This window comes from Sciurus vulgaris (genome assembly GCF_902686455.1).
Source record: "Sciurus vulgaris genome assembly, chromosome: 1".
NCBI lineage: Eukaryota > Metazoa > Chordata > Mammalia > Rodentia > Sciuridae > Sciurus > Sciurus vulgaris.
This window is the reverse complement of record NC_136461.1, coordinates 48,782,662-48,796,096: the sequence shown is the minus strand read 5'-3', so window position 1 is coordinate 48,796,096 and position 13,435 is coordinate 48,782,662. Positions and strand designations below refer to the sequence as shown.

The 13,435-nt window shown below is 36.8% G+C and overlaps 1 long non-coding RNA gene across 1 annotated transcript; it reads left to right on the top strand.

The window, feature by feature from the left end:
- The first annotated feature begins 2,901 nt into the window (after nucleotides 1-2,901).
- Nucleotides 2,902-9,374, top strand: LOC306648451. Its single transcript, XR_013760381.1, has 3 exons — nucleotides 2,902-2,963; nucleotides 3,419-3,519; nucleotides 9,344-9,374. It is a non-coding gene; the product is annotated as an uncharacterized lncRNA (long non-coding RNA).
- Nucleotides 9,375-13,435: the final 4,061 nt, after the last annotated feature.

Below are 13,435 nucleotides of genomic sequence, written 5' to 3'. Positions count from 1 at the left end.
AAATGTCCATTGGTTTGGAACGGAAGGAATTGATCATTCTGATGAGATTATGCCATACTACCAAAAATCTGACTTGCATCTGTATTAAACATGATATGGAAAAATGGAGGGAATAATCTCACAGCTCTCCCACAGAACAGTCTCATGGATGTGAGCAAACATGTCTACTGGGAATAATATATAACAAGAGCAGAGCCACTGTACTCTAAATAAACTTCATATCTGGGAAAGAGAAAAACAAATGTGGTGTGTTTGGCTTCAAGAATGAGCTCTGTTTTTCTTCTTTGTCAGCATTACCATTCAGTGGTGTAGACAGACTGGACACCCTTGGGGACAGGGTACATCGCTTGCTCAAAATGGAAATAGCATTTAGTAGCTTAAGCCAAGAAGGAAGGCTTGGATACACAAAACTAGCTCAAATCACTTGGACTGAGAGAATAGAGTTGAGTTGAAACTAACAGGTCATCTTGTCAACCTTTAACCAAGTGCTGGAATCCTGATTCAAATGGCTGAAAGAATGGCCACCCAGCTTTCAGCTGAATCATTTCCAGAAATAGAGAGCTCATTATTTGTAAGTAGCTCTGGGTATGCTACTATGTGTTTATTATTATTGTCATTGCCATGTGAATCATTACTATTTTTAACAAAACTACAGCAATAGCTGTAATTCCCAAGGAGAGGTAAATCTGGGATGACTGAGGAAGCTCATTTCCACAGCAGACACAGGAGCCCCCACAACCCTACTGACCTCAACATATAGTCTGATTGATTCCAGAGGCCAAGTTCAGAGCATGGGAAGTCACTCAGAAGATCCATGTCCCTCTTCCCTTTGCATAAGAAGAGTATTACAGGTGTAGAATTCCCATCTATGGGAAGTTATATTATGGTAGCCATAGCAATGCCTTTTGCTAAGTCTTCTCTTCATGAGGTAAGAAGCAGAGCCTGTGTGTACTCTCTCTCCATTGTTAAGTTTCTCCCTCTAAACCTTATTTTACATTGATATCAGCATGGTATGTATGGAGGACTCCTTGGCATGACAGAATCACCCTATTTCTTGAGCACTGAAATTTTAAACTAGGCACAGTAGGTTTATTATCACATTTAATCCTTCCAGCAGTCCTCTGAGGACTGTACTAACATTTCTTTATACTGTACTCATCTTCATTTTGAATAGGAGGAATCTAAGTCTCAGAGAAGATGATTGACATGGTAAAAACTATGCTTCCCGACAGCCTGCTTTTAGACTCTGCTATGTAGGTGGCCAACCATCATACAGTGAACAAAAGTAGACTTTGAAGTTAGCCAGGCCTGTGTTCACTCTTGTTTCTGACTTTTCTCTTTACTATAAGTGACATAAGTTATATTTTTACCCTCTTGGAGCTCTATATTCTTGTCGATAAAATGGTAATATTTCTTCATAACTTTTCATAAGGGTTAAATGGAATTGTGTATAAATTATGGGCAGTAAATGAATTTTCCCATTGACCTAAAATTGGAGGGTCGGACTCCAAACAGGAGAAGAAATAGGAAATAGATGCCAGAATGTCAGCCAGGCCCAGTCATGCATGCCTGTAATTCCCGTGACTCAGGAGATGGAGACAGGAGGATTGCAAGTTTGAGATCAGGTTCAGCAATTTAGGGAGACTCTCAGCAACCCTGGCTTGGATACCTGCAACAGAGACCAATCTGTTAGCTTGAAGAGGAAGAGCAACTTCCTGGAGACACAATGTCAGATTCAGTAGAATAAATGCAAAGGCTTTTACCTAATCCCTTCCTCCTGAGAAGGTAGAACATCCAGGAGAAAAGGGAAAGGGCAAGAAATAGAAGTGTTTCCACAGCCCACATACAAACACCTTTAATTCCTGAAGCCTTGAGTGAAACTTGAACTGGGGATTGTAGAGTTTAAATCTATATGGACTGCATTTTTAATAACTTCAAATGACCAGAAAATCATGTCAGTCAACTAAAGTGTTAATAAAGATGGTAAAAGAAGATTGAGTATGGCACATCTTGAAGCAGTGATTGAAAGAAGAATATTTCATGCATATACTCAACCAACGTTATTACTGGCTTATGTAGTGACATGTGCAAAATATTGGACAAATAATATTTCTTCAATAAATGTGAGTTATCTCTTTATGTTGTATCATGTGGTTGTTTTATTCTCCGATTATAACATACATCATAATTCTTTTTTTCCATATTTTTATTGGTACATTATAGTCCTACATAATGTTGGAATTTGTTGTTACATATAACAATATAATTTTGTCAATATCATTCCCTTGTATGAATTATACTTCTTTGAAGAAAGACTGAAAATAGTAGAAAAATATAAAGAGCACAATGGATATAAATTCTAACTTTTTTTCTACCTTTGGAAACATTGCTAAGCAGTTTGCTTAGCAAGGTTTTCCTTATCATAAACTCAAATCTGCCCCCTCAAATTCCCATGCACTGAATTAAACTGCCTTCTGGAAAGTCATAAGTTCAGTCTCCTCCTTCTTCCATGTGACATTCTTATAATATGTAAAGACTGGTAGTCCTAATTCTTTAGTCCCCTAGACCTTTTTTAACAGGTGAAACTTTCTATATTTCTTTCCCCATTCTTTATGTTTGTGGGTTTCTAGTGCTTTGCTATCTCAGTCACTCAACCATGCCATGCCAGTGTCGCTCTAAATATAATAGAGATCCAAGTCAAACCCCGAACTTGACATGGCAGATTTTTACCTCCTTCATTGGAACACTGTTCTTAAATTTCTGTCTTAGAGTACAGCCAAAGAACAGAGAGACCAATATGTCAGTTGAAAATATTGCTTCAGTTTCTGCTGACCTATTTTCTTCCTCAGAACGTCTCAAAGCAAAAGGAAGAATCTGGCTGCTTGATTTCGAGATTTTTTTCAACTCAATGGAAGAATTTTGTCAGCCTTTTGGGGGAGATAAAAGATTCCTGATATCTAGAGGTAAACATAAATTGTTTCAGAAATATATGCCAAAATAAGTAGAGCTCATTCTTCCTCATTCATTCCTTCATTCATGCATTCATTCACGCATAAGTTGTGAATAAGAAGGTGTATTCCACAGCTTACAGTTTGGTAGGAAGCATAGTTAAAGCTCTTTTAAATTCCCTTACCATACCCATTGTAGGCACCAATCATAGTTTCCTTCCTTATCATTCTCTCTACAATCATCCACGACGTCATAGTCATTGTTTCTCATGTTTATTAAGAGCTGAGCATGTAGCAGGCAGTTGTCTCAGTTTTCTTTCTTGCTTCTTGCTTATATATAAAAATCATATCATGATGACTAATAATATATAGTGTTCAAAAGGTTTTCTTAAGTATCCCATAGGTACCATCTCATTTTCCTCTCATAACCACCTGACAAAGAAGAGATTATTTTTCACTTTATTTTACAGATGAGAAATTTGAGTCCTCAAGACTAAAATGGAAGATATGTGGAGAACGGTTTCCTCAAATGTGTTCTTGGAAGAGAAAGAAGCTTCAGTATCTTCCATTGGTATGTAATTTAATTTTCATAAAATTTCTATGATACAGGTACTTAGTACCTTACTTGTAAGACAAAAATATTGAAATTCAAATATATTAAGGAATCTATAAAGATCACACTCTAATAAGAGGTAGACCTAAGTGTTGTGCTCACTGGAAGAGTTCTTTGCCATATGTCAATCTCTCTTCCTTGAGGGTCAGGTCTTTGTATTACACTTTTTAGAAATTTCGACAATGCCATACAAAATGGTTCATCAAAGCATACATTGAATTATTTGAGGTTGAACAAAACCTTCACTAACAAACTATTGGAGTTCCCTAGAGACCAGTCCATCTTTCCAGGATTTCTCTTCTGTACCTGTATTAACTTCCTAGTTAATATCATCCAATCCCATCACTTCAAATATTTAATGCCACCTACTCAAGTTTTATCTCTAGTCCTGAATTCTGGACTTTTGTAAATAACTACTTATCTGACTTCTCCCTAGGGTGGGTAATAGATATCTAACCTTAAAATGTAGGAGAAAAAAGCCTTTAATTTCCCACTCCAAGTTAGATTCATCCTCTTCTTGCACTGTTTCCACCTTAATATACTGAGTTGTAAAAGCTAAAATTTTGCCATCATTACCTTCTGTTTTCCCCCGACATTCCATATCCAGTATACTAGCAAATCCCTTAGGCTTCCCCATGAAAATAAATCTTGAGTGTTACTGTTCTCACTGTTCATCACTACTTTTCACTCTCTAGTCAAAGTCTCTCTCCTGAATGGGAACAGTAGCTTCTTTTTATAATTAAATTTGTTTTTTCACTTTTACTTAATTGACAAATAATAACTGCGTATGTGTTTATGGGGCACAGTGAGATGTTATGGGGCAGTGTAATAAAGCTACATATTGGTCTCCTCACTTTGCCTGCTTGTGCTTGCCCATTCTCCACTGCCCATTAGAATACTTTCAGCAGGCAAGCCTAACTATGCCCTTCCCTGCTTCAAAATGTTTCCCTCTCCTTTCTACTATGTGGACTAGAAAACTCTAAGAGGCACATACAATGTTTCTGTATTCTCTGGCTTCATTTTGGACCTCATCTCCTTTCATTGTTCTCTTTGTCTACTCTGCTATGGCCACACTGGATGTATTGCTCTTCTTAGAACAAACTGAGCCACTCTCACTTCAGAGTCTGCATTGTCCCTGCCTGGTAACCAGTCCCCAAGTCTTTATCATGGCTCAGTTCCTTCAGGTTTTTGTTAAAGATCCTATTCACAGAGATTATACAACTTCCCTGTATGTATATTCAGACACTACAACAGGAGCAATTACAGTGAACATATGAAATGCATTAGAATCAAAACAGATATGTAATGATGAAGACTGGATAGAGTTGGAATTCCTCTTTGCTTCAAAAGTGCTATCCCTCTCCACACTCTCATGTGAATGTTCACAATTACTCATCTGCTATTTCCATCACCGTAGATCAGACTCAGAAACCACATAAAACTTAACATCATCCAGCCAAGAAAGTAATGGCACATGGCACCCAGCATCCATTTGCCTTTCCCATTTGTCTTTGGTTACAAAGTTGTCAGCCATGGGAGCATCCAGAACTTTGTTATTATCCTGGAACAAAACTGATTCTGAATGTGAGTTCAGAAGAAGGATGTGCAACTTGGAAAGGTAATGTTTCTTGGATAAAATACCAAAGGCAGACAGAGCTTGGACCATGTGCTTCCAGGTGAGGTCAAAGGAGCCTGCTCTTGACCATGTTCTCCTTTCTTTACTCAGAAGCCCAACAACTGGAAATAAAAGTCATCTTCCACTATTTGGACAAGAGCTCAGTCTGACCGTCTGCATAAAAAAGGCTGCTCTGTTGTCAGTCCCCCAGAAATGAAGTGCAGAAAGACTGGGCTCAGTTTGTACACATTTCTCCTCCTTTGTGGTCTCCAAATTGTTGAGTGATCCATTCATAGCTGTGCTGTGACCATGTTCTGGTAACAATTAATTTATCTTTAGTTCTCAAGTTTGCGGTGCACCATTTACAAGAAAATATAATTTACTCACATTTTCATCTTTCTTCTAAAGTCAAATGTGAGATTTCAGGAATTTTTTTTTTAAATATAAGGATTATTTGACTTCACTTTTAATGCAGATTTTTGGAACCAGAGAACTAGGTTTGAGTGGCTGCCTCAGCACTCACGAGCTACAGAACTGTTGGACACATTGTTTCTCTTACCTAACCTCTGTATTCTCATCTCCTACACCAGGTAATTGTGAGGATTTAATGGCAAAGAGTATGCAAGATGCCTGACAAACTATTCATATACATTAAATTTGAAGTAAGAATTATTTACTCACTCATTTGACTAATTCTAACATATCATCTAGTGTGTACCAGGTGTGGGAGCTAAAGATAAAGCAATGAATAAGACATAGTCTCTGGCCCTGGTGCTTTAAAATGTAGTAAGAAAACACAGTAAATAATGTGGATTATAAACATTCATAACATTCATCGTAACTGTCCCTTTTGTTAATCCTGAATCTTAAACTAAGATGATGATACCGTGTGTTCATATACACTTGCATACACAGAATTCTCTTCTCTCAGATGCTTTTACCCCCTCATAGACTGTTACTTTAAAGGTTATAATAATACCACGTGTACTTTATTCTTTCGTTTGATTGTTTCTCATAGACATACTATGTGCTATGCATAGTGTTAGACATTGGAATTAAAAGATAATAAGAAATGTCCTTCTCATTCATAGGCTTATGGTTTTATAATAGAGACAGACGACTTACCACACAATTACAACATGGTTTATTAGCTGTTCTGCAGAATGTTCAACTTCTCCTGTATTGCAGAAAGTCAGTCTAGAAAGAAAGGAAAGAACACCTTCCCATGTGACCTGAAAGAAGCTTCCCCAATAGGGTGAAAATATGTAGGATAACAGATTTAAACAAGAAGAAGAGGAAAGAACTTTCCAGGCACAGAAAGCATTTTGTGCAAAATGAATTAAGTAGAAAATAGTTGGATGTGACTAGAAGATAGGGAGTTTCTATTCAACACAACATGTTATACTCCAAACAAAGGGCTACCAGTGGAAATCAGAACAAGGTGCACGTTAGTGGAAAGGGCCAAAACACAAGGAGGAAATTTTAATATATGTGGTAAGTGCTGCAATTTAATTAACACAGAGAAGGAGCAGGCTTTCAGCTGAAACCCAGGTGAGAAGGAGAAGCTGGATGAAAGTGTGGGTACAGACTGGAGGAAGGAACTTCAGGACAGCAGGACCAAAAACACCCAGGGGTCTTCTGTGGGAAAATGACAGATTCCTGGGGCTTCCAGTGATTCGTTATGACTAGAAAGAACATGTCTTCAGAACACAAATGCCACTTTTATAAGAATGCTTAGGGGAACCTGCAGGAGGATAGAGTGGATCCCCCAGCCCCGCCTAGGAAGCCAGTTCCCTGAGGAACAGGGCTGTACTTTTGTTCAATGACATTCCCTGCCTCTTCTCACTGTGCCTGGCACAGAATATCTTCAATAAACACTGATTGAAAGAATGATTGCAAACAGAGGATTGAAAAAGAGATGAGGCTAAAATGTTAAACAGGAGTCTCATCATAAATAGGCCAATATGTCCATGTCTAATAAGAACTGAAACTCAAGGTCAGCCCTCACCAAACTTATCGCTCACCCTGCTGAATCAAAGTTTTTAAGTACTCCTTCAATAAATGCATATAAATATATAATTCATACATTTATAATAATATAATATATAACATAAATTTACATGCTTTACTCTAATAGAATGTTTATCATAAAATGTTCAAAATAGAAATTAGAAAGCATATTAGAAAAAAATTAAAGAGAAACAGGTATTCTGACATTTTCTTTTTCATCAACATCATATTATTCACCCTTTGGTGTTCATACCCATTTGAAAAAAAAGCGTTGTAGGGCATAGAAGCCATACAAGCATTTCAACGAGGAGAATAATACATATCCTGATTTCATTTTAGGATGCTGTGTAATTGACAGGTTTTCTGATCTATTTAAGGGCCCTTAAACACATTCCCTCACTGGCAACTTGCCTTGCAGTTTCTATCTAATCTGATGCCTAGAACACAGTAGATACTCAAAACAGAAGTGAGTAGGGCAGACCCAATTTATCACTTCTCCTCCCTTAGGGGTGTTTAGTCTTTCCCGAACAAATCAACTGATACAGTAGGAACTGAAGCACAATACCAGTTTTATTAAGAGTAAAACTAAACAAAAGAGTGTGGAAAGGCCTCCAACTTCCAATGAACCCACATATGCTGACTTTCCAACCTCTTCACCATAGCTGGCAGTGGTGAAGCAAAGACCAGTCTCTGTGCTCTTATAGCAGAGGAATAGCACAGGAGGAGTCCACCATGTGTGTGACCAAGTCATCTACAAGAATGATAGAGATGGGCCCACACTGCTGAGATGCTGTAGCTCTGACTTGACTTCTGGTTAGTATAGTTGCCAGGTTCTTGTCACTTCTCCAATTAGAAAAATCATTCCTCCTGTGCTGGTGAGAGCAAGTGAGGAGGTGGAAAGATGAAGTGGAATTGTACTGATCAGCGCACCTCCTCTGGACAGGGGAGGGGAGGACAAGAATTCCCTAATGGAAACAAGTATTTAAATAAACAAGGGTGACCCTACAAAATCAGGGGTAAAACCTGGATAACTAGAGTTTAAGATAAAAATTAAGAAGGTCCTAAGATTAACCTATGGCACCTTCACTAGCAAGGTGTGCAACAATAGGCAAGTCACTCCCCTCTCTGGGCTGCAGTATCTCTATCTATAAAATGAGAGGTAATTGCAGATGATCTCTAAGGGCCCTTGTAGCTCTGACATTTTATGGTTTCTATAAGATATTCAGAAATTATTCTTGAACTGCCTTTGTCAAAAAGCAATAAAATTTAATATAATATTTTAAAATCCACTATTCAAATACTAATGGACTTAAATGACAAGGGTGTTAAGAAGAACTAAATGAAAAGCTTGGGCTTTCTGACCTAATCAATCAACATAAATGGATGGCAAAAAAAGAGTGCAGAGGATGGAATACTGAACATTATCAAGAAAATTGACTTTTGAATTAAGGAGTCAATCAGCAAGAATTTACCCATTGTGAAAGGTCCAGTGTTAGGAAGCATGAGGCACCAACTTGAGGCAGGGTAGGACAAAGATTCACCTGGGGCAGATAGTGAAGAAAACCAAGGATGAGCAGTTTCAGTAATGGAGGATAATGAGCTGAGGACATTGTGTGATAGGAGAGGCAGAATCCACAGAAAATATGGGAACCAAGGAGGAGCTGTGTAGACAGAGTGCCTGTTTGTCAGAACAAAGGAGTACTTCAACAATGGCCAGATCTGTCCCAGTCATTTCTTTATTTATCTGTTGGTTACTTTAAATAAGCTGCCCCACTTATGGTACTTATTATAAATGCTTAATGTCTTGAAAATTATTAGGTAGATGTTTACTTATACAAATCTTGATTGTTCACTACTGCACTATTTTAGTATTAATAGCCCCACACACAATACTAAAGTCGCTGCAGTTTGAATCATTTTATCAGGGATTGTGTTCTTTGAGTAATAGAATAAAGAAAAATAATCACAGATAGCTTATTGAAATAAGGAATTTATTATTCTTTCATATCAGAAAGCTGAAAGTAAGATAGTCCAGGGCTGATATGGCCCCTTCATCATTAGAAACAGAGCCTTCTATACACCCCAACTATCTTGGGTGTGATCTTCATCCTTGGGTCAATTTGTGTCATGGTTACTAAATGATCACTTTACTTCCAGCATGGCATTTGGATTCTAGACAAGAAGAAAGAGAGCAGAAGATATGTATGTGAGCTAAGTATGCCTTTTTTAATGGAACTTTCCCAGAATCCCCAAGTATGACCTATACATGATTATACCTAACCATAAGAGAGATTGGGAAATGTGGTTTATTATCTGAGCATGTTGCCTTGAGTAAGGCAGAAGGTAAAATTAGTACAACTGCGAGAAAATCTGGTGTTGATTAGGCAACGAATTGGATGACAGATACACACACACACACACACACACACACACACACATAATCTAGGAATATTAATCTTATGTACTCATTTCAAACATATTTTGGCATTTTGAGTAATAGCTTTTTCAAGGAAAACATTAAAAAATACAAACTATTAATTAGTTACTTTATTAAAATGAGAAAATACCTTTCTATTCAGTTCTACTGGAATTGCACACCTATTAAAATTTTATAATTTTCTCCATATGATTCTCACATATTTCTTCCCAGGTTGATCCCCAGACATTTTAGATTCAATTTAATTTTTACATTTTAAAAATATATTTTCAAAATTACTTTTCATTATTTTTCTGGTTACAGGAAAACTAGGATCTGTGTTTATTAATCATTGCCTATAAAACTAACTTACAGATCTCCTTTATAAATTTGAATAGATTTTCAGTTGACTGCCTTAAATGTTTATGTAGTCATTTTCTGCAATTGATGAAAGTCATATCCTTTATTTACAACTAAGTAGCTTTATACCTTTTCTTGTCTATTAAATTATCTCAGAAATTAAGGGGAAAGCTTGTTAAAATAATTTATCAGGAAGATTTTAAGTTTTATTAAATGTTTATTCAATTATCCTTCAGTATGCTTATGTGGTTGTTTAATTTTAATGGAAAGAGTTTTTTTTTTTTAATTCTAACTTTGACAATTTTGCATTTCTGTGATAGACTCTAATTGTGGCTATTAGCATTAATAACTGCTTCATTCAGTACTATAATATTTTGTTTAACATTAGGCTAGGTTCATAAAAGACTTTGTTCCTTCTTTTAATTCCTTTTGTTCATTTTTGTTCTCGGTATATTACGAGGCTCATAAAACAAGTTAAGTTTTGTATCTTTTTATACAATCTTGAAATTTTTGTGTAATATAGGAAATATTTAATCATTGAATATTTATTAGGTATTATAATAAACTATTTTATGTTTACTTTCTGCTGTGTTCTAAATATTTGGTCCCCAAAAATGCATATGTTGAAATCCTAACATTGGAGAGCATGGTATTAAGAAGGGTCTTTTGAGAGATTATTAAGTCATGAGAGTGGAGCCCTTCATAATTGAGATCAGCTCCATTTTGAAAACAAACAAACAAACAAACAACAACAACAACAAAAAAAGATTTTATTCTCCCTTTCTACCACGGGAGGACACAGCAAGAAGACACCCCATATAAACCAGGAAGCAGGCCCTTCTCAGAAACTGTACCTGATAGAGGATTGATCTGGAACTTTCCCGCCTCTGGGTTGGTGAGAAGCATATTTCTGGTTTTTTTTTGTTTTTGTTTTTGTTTTTTTAAACAAGCTACTCAGTTCATGATATCTTATTACATCATCCCAAATAGACTAAGACAAAAATTGGAGCTTAAAAATTAAAAAAAAAAAAAAAAAAAAGAGAAGAACTGACAAGGTAACTCAGTGGTAAAGTAACAAAGTACCCCTGGGTTAAATATCTAATACCAAAATAAATGAATAAATAAATAAACATAAATAAAAATTAAAATATGGGAGTGGATTTAGAACTATATAATGGGTGAAGGCCAGAAGAGTTTTGAGATGCATGCTGGCAAAAGATTATATTTCTATGAATGGACCATAAAGGGTGATTCTGGTGCAGTCTCAGAAGAAGAGATGTAGGTAAAGTTTTAATCCTCTTAGAAAATATCCAAGTTGTCATGAGCAAAAAAAAAAAAAAATGTTGGGGAAAATATAAATGTTGAAGGTCATTCTGATAAGGTCTCACATGGAAACATCGTCTCTTTATTGGAAACTTTTGAAAAAGAGATTTTTATTATAAAGTAACAAAGAACCTGGTTGAATTGTTTGTGTCAGGGGGTTCTGTGGAAGGTAGAACTTGTTGATTTAAAAGTGCAGCTTAAAATTACCAACATTAATCCAAGAAGTGATATACCTATAATAATGAGAGATATTGAAATGAACTTACTTCTAAAACAGGCATTGTCTTTGTCTTTTGGGGCAGTTAGAACAAAATACCATAAACTGCTGCTACAGTTTGAATCTGTCCCCCAAAATTCATGTGTTGGAAACTCAACCTCCTATGCAATACTTTTGAGGGATAGATAAGAATCGATTAGGTTGTGAGGGTTCTGCCTTCCTCAACGCATTAACGCCTTTACCACAAGAGTAGATTCTTGACAAAAGGATGAGTTCATCCCTCTCTTGCTTGTATTTGCCCTTCTGCCTTCTGTCATGAGATAACACAGCATAAAAGCCTTCACCAGATGCCAGCCAGATGGGTTTCTTTTATAAGGGCGCTAATCCCATTTATGAGGGCTGTGCTCTTATGACCTAATCATATCCCCAAATGTCCCACCTCCTAATACCATCACCTTGGGGGTTGGGATTTCAACATATGGATTGGTGGGAAGTAGTGACACAAACATGCAGACTATAGCATTACATTTCAACCCTTCAAAATGTATGTCCTGTTTATATGCAAAATAATTCATTCTAATAGTCCCCAAATTTTTAATTCCAAAGTGTTTTTTTCTCTTTCCTTTTTTTTTTTTTTTTTTTTGTGGTGCTGGGGATTGAACCCAGGGTCTTCTGCATGTGAGGAAGGCATTCTATCCTATATCCCCAGCCCTTTTTTTTTTTTTTTTTTTTTCTTTCCTTTCTTTTCTTTTTTCTCAAAGTCTTGAGTCTCCTCTATCATCTGAATCAGATATGAGCAAGAAGCAAGATGTAGTTTATTTGTAAGCAAATTACTCTCCATCTGTGAACCTATAAAATCAAATTTGTTAAGTGTTTTTAAAGTATGATAAAAGACAGGCATGGGATAGATTTTCCCATAACCAAAGGGAGAATGAAAGAAGAAAGGAATAATATAATCTAAGGAAGTTTGAAAGCTAGACTGCTCTCCTAATCTTTGACTCAATCTCTGCCCTAGAGGCCCACTGAGGTAGGGGTCCTACATCTGCATCTTTGCAGAGGGTCAAGGGTTGGACTCTGAAGGTCTGGAAAACTTTGCTCTCACAGATTTGCGTGGCCCCATAGTCTTATGCGTTGGAGTTAAGTGCCTACAGCCCTCCAAGGCTAAAAATGACACTATAACACAAGTCTCCCAGGTAGATAGAGCCTCATCCCCATGGCTTCTATACATGATGATGGAGAAGGTATTACAATAGACACTCTCAAGGTTTACTACCTATGTCCTCCAGAGAAGTGGCCACCATGGCCTGCACTGCACCAAGGATCACTAGAGTCAGACCTGAGAAACAAGGAACACTGACTGGAACTCCCACTGAAGGTAGGGAACAGAGACTTGAGACAGTGCTAGGCAATTAGCAACAAAGTCTTGCCTTCTGTCTGAAATCATTCTGTACCTAAAGCAAACACACTCTGGGCCTGTGGTGGAAACATCCTCAAGGTGATCTCTGAAAAGACTTCAGGGTCAACCTCCCATTCTTTTGATGAACAGTACCTAGCTGATCCCTGCTAATCTCTTTATCAAATGATCTCTTGATCAGACCCTAGGTGTCCTCTTCTGACCTTGCTTTTTCATTATTTTACAAATGGATGAGGTGAGAATTTTACAGATGTGTAAGTTCTGCTTCCTTTTGGTTAAAAATCCCATCTTGGAATTGTTTCTCTCTTGTATTTTACTATAAGCATTCAACACTTCAATGGGCAATTTCTTCAGCTAAATATCCTATTTCATCACTCATAAGTTCTACCTTACACAGAACCCCCTGACACAAACAATTCAACCAGGTTCTTTGTTACTTTATAATGAAAACCTCTTTTTCAACAGTTTATAATAATATGTTCCTCATTTCCATGTGAGACCTTATCAGAATGACCTTTA